General features: G+C 40.4%; 1 pseudogene; it reads right to left on the bottom strand.

Annotated features, from left to right (window-relative positions):
- Positions 1–1,478: 1,478 nt before the first annotated feature.
- On the bottom strand, positions 1,479–2,408 carry LOC129041602 (olfactory receptor 9A1-like; annotated as a pseudogene).
- Between the last annotated feature and the right edge of the window lie 4,827 nt (positions 2,409–7,235).

Here is a 7,235-nt window from a genome sequence, read left to right as displayed (position 1 = left end):
CATAAACAGCCTCCCTCACCGACTATTCCCATGAATGCCATTCCCACCAACACATCCCCAAGGTAACTGATTTCCTGGTTTCCATCCTAGGCATTTCTTCATGCAACTATACCCAAATAGAAATATAAACAGAGTTTTGCTTGGTTCTTACAAAAAGGAAACACATAAAAAAAATTGGTCTACTCTTTGCTTTTCTTTCTCAACTGTGTGCCCTGAAGTACTTTCTTTTAATGACAAAGAAAACTTCCTCATTCTTCCTACAGTTATGTAATGTTCAACTGAATGAAAGCGCCATAAATCATATGAGTAGTCACCTTTTGATGTCCATTTGGGTTGCCACCAAACATGTGTAATCACTTGGGTAAGAATGCAGAAGAAATCTGTGTCATGCAATACAGAAATATTAATTGAGAATAGTGGGTATGACAGGAACAAGAGACACGATGGGGCAATACAGAAACTGAGATATAAGGATTAAGGGAGCTCAGTGTGGAGCTAGAAGGTGGCTTGATAAACTTGGTTTTTGTGAGTGAATGAAGTGGGGAAAGGAACAAAGAGATGAATCTGGTACTAACAGAGAGAGAGAGAATAAATGAAATTAATAAAGAAACTGAGCAGGAAGTGGGATAGCAAAGGAAACATGGAGGGTGAATGTACCATGTCAGCATTGAAGAATGTGTGAGACAGAGAAAAAGGGGCCACAGGCCACCTGTCCCTCTGCCCTCTCTCCAATCCACCCTCAGCCCAAGGACACAGCAAAGCCATCTACCCCTTATCACATCACCTTCCAGAACATACCTCCATTGCGCTCCCTCATTTGATGTTGGCGACATTAGGTAAAAACAATGTTTCTTTCTAAAACCTTTCATCTATGGCTAAGAAGGTGCACAAATTAGGATTAAACCTGTATCAAAACACATTCATCCTGAAGATTGCTAAGCAGTCAGCATGGGGGAGGGAGTTCACTGTCACAACTTCCAGTCAGAAAACCCACAGAAAGTTACTATCACCATTGAACATTGGAGTCAGGAACTACAATGAAAGTTTGAAGCTTGAGGGTGGACCACAGGTCAATGAGAGACACAACAGTGAGGCTTACACGATGACAACACACCATGAAACCACAAGGCAATACAGGGGAAGATAATTCTGGCATCTAGAATCAAATTACTACAGCAGACATCAGATAAATCAAATTTCTTGCTTTTCCCATTCACAGTCTGAGAATTCTAAAATCTTCATGTATTTCAGATGTTTACACTTGTCATATTTATTTTGGGACATGTATTTATATACATTAAAAAGAATAAATTGATTTCCCATATAGAAGTCACCCAATAATGAATTGAAGCACTGTCTATGCCCTAAATATCCCTTGTAGATTACAAACTATTTGATGATGAGAACTGTCATTTTAGATTTAAATTATTACCTTCAGATTACTGAAGTCCATGATGAGGATTGTCCCCAGGACAGAGCTAAATTCTGAGGAGCTGATAGCAGTGTTTCATGCCATCTCCAAAGGCCTGTATGAATTTGTCATTCCTCAGGGTGAAGATGAAAGGGTTCAGAAAAGGGGTCACCACTAAAACCAGCAGTGACACTACCCGGTTATACTCGGCTGCCTGTGTTTGCTTGGGTTTCACATAGAGAAACAAGCAGCTGCCGTAGCTGATCACAACACAGGTGAAGTGGGAGACACAAGTGGAAAAGGATTTCTTCCAGCCAGAGGCTAATGGGATCTTGAGGATGGTGGAGATGATGTAGGTGTAGGAGACGATTGTAGGGATTAAAGAACCAATGATAATGAAAACAGCCATTAGAAAAAGAATAAACTCTGTGAAAAGAGTGTCCTCACAGGATACCTTGAGCAATCGTCCTTGGTCACAGTAAAAATGATCTAACACATTTGATTTGCAGAAAGTAAGCTGAAAAGTGGCATAAACTGGCCAGATTTGAAAAACGAACCCAAACACCCATGACACAATGACTATCCAGACACATGTGCTACTGTTCATAATGATGTTGTACCTCAAAGCGTTACACACAGCCACATAACGGTCCACAGCCATCACTCCCATTAATGCCTACTCCGAGGTACCCAAAGAAAGGTATAAATATAGCTGTGCAGCACAGGCTGTCAAAGATATGATCTGAGTGCTTGGAAGCAGCAACCCCCAGAGCATAAAAGGGACAGCAGTGGATGTGATCAGGATGTGGCCCAGGAAAAAATACATGGGGGACTGCAGACGTTTATCAACACAGACAGTGACAATGATGACCATGTTTCCCATCACTGTCATTGCGTACAAGAAGAAGAAGGTCGCAAAAAGGATACGGCGTACTTCTGGGGAGCCAGGGAAGCCTAAGAGAAAAAATTCAGTGGCGCTAGAGTAATTCCCCAACATTTACCTCTGAGTGCTTTTTACTCATGAAATCTAGAAAACAAAAGAGAGTTAATATGGCTTCTCATCTTAACAGAAGTAGAAACTGTTCTGCAATTCCCCTCCTGTTCACAGGCCACACACCATGACTAGAATGGTAGGCATTTGTCATCTACTATTCCTGTATATGGTCAGTGGCAATTTTTCTAAATATGCACAATGTGTGAGGAAAATTGAGTTGACCACGAAGATGATCCCAGTCCCCAGTGCCATACCTTAGACATGAGAGCGTATACCCTGCCCAGCATGCGCCATTGCACAATCAGTGCTCAGTTCACCTGCTTCTCGCTCTGCCCTGAACAGCCAGCAGTCAGCCTCCAGGACCACAGTGTGTTCCTTTCTACCACTAACTCCCTTCCACCTGGAAGGTCCTAAACTACTCTGTCTGCCAAGTATTTTCTGTCCTGTAAATTCCTGCTCCAGTATCATGTTCTATACAAAAGTTTTCCTGCCAATGCCCCTGAGCTGGCTACTTGATTTCTTTGTTTCATCAGAATGTAGGTTCCATTTACAGGATGTTTATTTTAAAACTTTTGCCTTACCTTCATCACCATTGCTGTGTGTTGGTGAGAGTGAGGGTACGGAAGTCTCCTGAGGAGTATCTATAAATTTTCAAGGGCAAGAACTGAGGATCTCTCAATCTACTGGTCAGCTGGTTCTCTGCATGGATTACTCCTTTCTTCCTCCCTATCTTGGGGATGAAAGCCTCCCTTACTTTTGTCCTCAGTGAATGTGTCTTCTCACAGAAGGCTGACAAACCAGCACCTGGCCTGAGTTGAACCTGGTCATCTCTCTCTAAGACTCTGACAACGCTTTTCATCATTGCGAGAGAAGAAAGATTCAGACAGAATACATAGGAGGAACTTTTATCTCAGCCTCTATCTGTCCCACTTTGACCTCATACTTGTACTGGCAAACAAAAGGATTTAGGTCTACAGGCCTTGCCTCTAGGAGAGCTCAAAGCCACAAAGTGTGACTTCCAGGTCCAGCCCAGGTCCTAAATATAGAGGCTATGGTCTCATTCTATTAGAAAGTTTGGGATGTATCCTCAAAGTCAATGTTCCTTATACAATCACATTTTTCTCTCAAAATCATACCAGAAATTAAAGAGTCAGCTGTCACTAACATAAAATAGACCCCATTTCCTGAGTATCTTAGAATTTCTGGGCTTTATCCCTTACTTCCTTCAGGTCTTTGCTTAAGTGTCCAAGTTCAGGGAAATTGTCCTCATCGTTCTGTCTAAAAAAACACATACTATCCTTCACTCGCTATCTCCTCACTAAGATCTACTTTTCTCTTTAGCCTTCATCGCTTGAAATTATATGTTTACTTTTTGTTTATTTTGTCATTCATTTTACAATGTAAGCACCATGAAAGCAAGAAGATTGTCATCCTTGTTCATTGTGTCTCATGATCTAGTATTATTTCTGGATGAATTAAATGAATTCATCAATTAAAGGATGAATCTATGATCAGAGCCTATGTACACTTGGCTACGGCCAATGCTGAAAGCAGCTGCTTTCTCTCCCTTCTGTCTTCACTGAGACAGTGCCCAGTCATCATTCAGTCCTCTCTCTGAGACCTCTTGTAAAATGATATTTGGGTAACAAGGATCAACTTGATAGAAGAACTCAGTCCGAATTCCCGCAATCTCTGCTTACGTGGGACCCAGTAAAAAGAAAGGAGAGATGATGGTTCTAACAATAGCAATGACCTGTGCCTATGTCAAGCACTGAGTCGGAGAATAGTTGAAAGTGCTTTCTGCTATGCAAGAATTTGAAGATGAGCCTATTACTCTTTAATAAAATCTGAATGTCCTCATCCTAGAGGGCAAACAAGCCCAGAACGTTCTATCCTGAGCCTCTCCTAGTTTCTCCTTCACAGAGCAGAACTCCTGGAAAACACTCACCTCCAGAGAAATACCCTGAAGTGAAAAGTTGAATGGCCCTCTAGGACTCGACCCAGGCCGCCTCCTGACTGATTAGTGCTGAGATTGCTCTGTGGGCCAGAGGAAGCTGCTGCTTCTTCACTCTCAGTGAAAGAGAAAACTGACTTCACACAAACACTGAGGAGAAAGTCTAGAAATCATAATGCCATGGGATGCCCCACTGTTTCCCTCTTTCTCTTTCCCTCCTTCTTTCACTCTGAAATGCATCCCTAAGGAATATTATTCACTAAGGAAAGTTAGTTAAGGGAAACCCTAGGGATGCAGTGAAGGAAACACCAAAGAAACTTTCAGCTCTTCTCTCCCGAGACTAATCAGGTTTAAGAATTCTTAAAAGTTTTGAGTAACGGGAAAACTTGAAATCTCCATCATCAAGAGTTTCTCAAAACCCAGGCTGTCTTCCTCTAGGCTGTAAGTCCTGTTTATAAACAAGTCAAGTTAGTCTTATACTCTCTCATGTGTGTCTCTCTAATTCCATTTAACCCTACAGAGACTACACTCCCTGTGATGGTTAACACAGATGTCAACTTGACTGGATTGAGAGATGCCTAGATGGACAGTGAAGCATTGTTCCTGGGAGTGTCTGTGAGGCTGTTTCCAGGAGAGACTAACATGTAGGTCAGTGGACTGGAAGAGGGGCCCATCCAATAGGCCGTGGGTGAGGCTAGAACAAAGTTTGCAGAAGGGGGACATTCAGCTTGCTTAGATTCCTCTCTCTCTTTTTCTCTCTCCCTTCTAGAGTGAGATTGCTTTTTTCCTCCTGCCCTTGGACATCAGACCCACAGTTCTTCAGCCTTTGGACTCCAGGGGCTTGCACCAGCAGCCTGCCTCAGACTGGCAGCTATACTGTCAGCTTCCCTGGTCTTGAGGCTTTTGAACTAGGACTGAGCTACACTACCAGCTTTTCTTATTTCCCACCTTGGAGACAACCTATTTGGGGACTTCACCTTTGTAATCATGTGAGCCAATTCTCCCTAATAAATTCCCTTTCATGTATATATAAAAGGGAGTGTATGTGTATGTGTGTGTGTGCAAGTGCATGTGTGTATGCACATATACTATTGGCTCTCTTCCTCTAGAGAAACCTGATGAATACACATCAAAAACCCAGAGGCCAGGGATGAGTAACATGAGAAAATAGTGGAATAGGCAGCTTCAAGTGCCTGACTCTCAATTGAAAAGAAAAAAAAACCCGAAACTCCCAAAATCAACTTTATTAGAACTTCAGAAAATATTCAGTTTTTCAGCAACCAAGTAAACGCTGATACAAGAAAAAAACTCAAAAATATTAGGAAAGCTTCATGACGTTTTTACTTACGTTTGCCCACCCTCTCCCCATCTAACCAGCAGTCTTGAAAATGACAGCCTGTATCCCCAATGTGCGATCCAGTCTCTGGTTCCAGAGGGTGCAGAGCAAACCTCATTCACAAAGTATTATGTATGTCTATTCTAATCTGCCTGGACTACATGAAGGACTGGCACAATGTGCTAATCTTTGTTTCACTTAACACAGATTCTACCCATGGCAAAAAGTGGCAGCCATTGTGTAAGAATATTGTAAGACTAACAAAAATTCTGCAGGGTAAAAGATTACTATTGAGACATATAATAGACCATCTAAAGTCTCAGAGGAAATGTCAGGGAAAGTTTCTTTGGGAAACTATGGTACTCAAAAGAAACAATACATACTGGGGAGTTTAGAAAATCACACGTTTATCTAGGGGCAAAATGAATGATCAGAAAAGATCCAAAAATATCCTAACCCTTTACTTTTGACTGATGTCTAGGTTCAGTTTAAGCCTAGTTAAGTATGGGAGAAGTACCCCAGCACAGAGTCAACCTACTAAGATGAAAATGGTTGTTTGGGGGTTTTTTTGTTTGTTTCCTTGTTTACTTGTGTTTTGACTTTTTTGTTATTTGTTAGTTTTTGAAGTTTTTGTTTTGTTTTGTTTTTTGTATTGTGTTCCAGGAATTCAGTGAAATCTCTGTCAAAACATTAGCTAAACACAGCTAAAGAAACAGAGATTTCAATGACCACATATGGCTAGGAATACAGTCTTTATAAAATTAGTATTACAAAATCACTAAACAAGTGGATGTCTACTTCAACAATAAAAAACAACAACAAACTTTTGGGAGGACAAATAATTTGACTTACAGAATTGTGACTGTATAATATCCACATGTCTGAGGTTCAACAAAAAAATCACAAAGTATACAAAGACATAAGAAAGTATGGTCCATTCAAAAGAACAAAATACATCAACAGAAACCATTCCTGGGGAAGACCAGTATTGAACTTAATAAACACAGGCTTTAAACCACTGTCTTAAATATGTTCAAAGAACTAAAGGGAAACTAAAGGCAATCAGGAAAATGATGTATGAAAAAAATGAGAATGTCAATAATTTTTAAAAATGTTTAGAGAAAAATATTTTAATAGAAAAAAGCTACGAAACAGAAATTCTAGAGCTAAAGAGTATAATAACTAAAATGGGAAATTTATTAAAGAGGTTCAATGGCATATTTAAGCTAGAAGAAATAATCAGCAAACTTGAAGATAGGACAATTGCTATTATCCAGTTTGAGGGGCAGAAAGAAAAAAGAGGAAAAGTAAACAGACTAAGGTACCTGTGGGACACTGTCAAGCACTTGAACATACACATAATGGAAATCCCAGAAGGAGGAAACAAAGAGAAATGTGCATAAAAAGTATTTAAGAAATAGTGGCCCAAATTTGTTGAAAACATGAAACTACACATCAACAAAGCTCAATAAACTCAAACTGGAGAAACTTAGAGAGATCCAGACAAAGGCACATTATAATCAGTCAAAAAACAAAGAGA

This window comes from Pongo pygmaeus, chromosome 6, assembly GCF_028885625.2.
Source record: "Pongo pygmaeus isolate AG05252 chromosome 6, NHGRI_mPonPyg2-v2.0_pri, whole genome shotgun sequence".
Taxonomy (NCBI): domain Eukaryota; kingdom Metazoa; phylum Chordata; class Mammalia; order Primates; family Hominidae; genus Pongo; species Pongo pygmaeus.
Note: the sequence above shows the minus strand (reverse complement) of the source record. Positions and strands in the feature narration are given on the sequence as shown.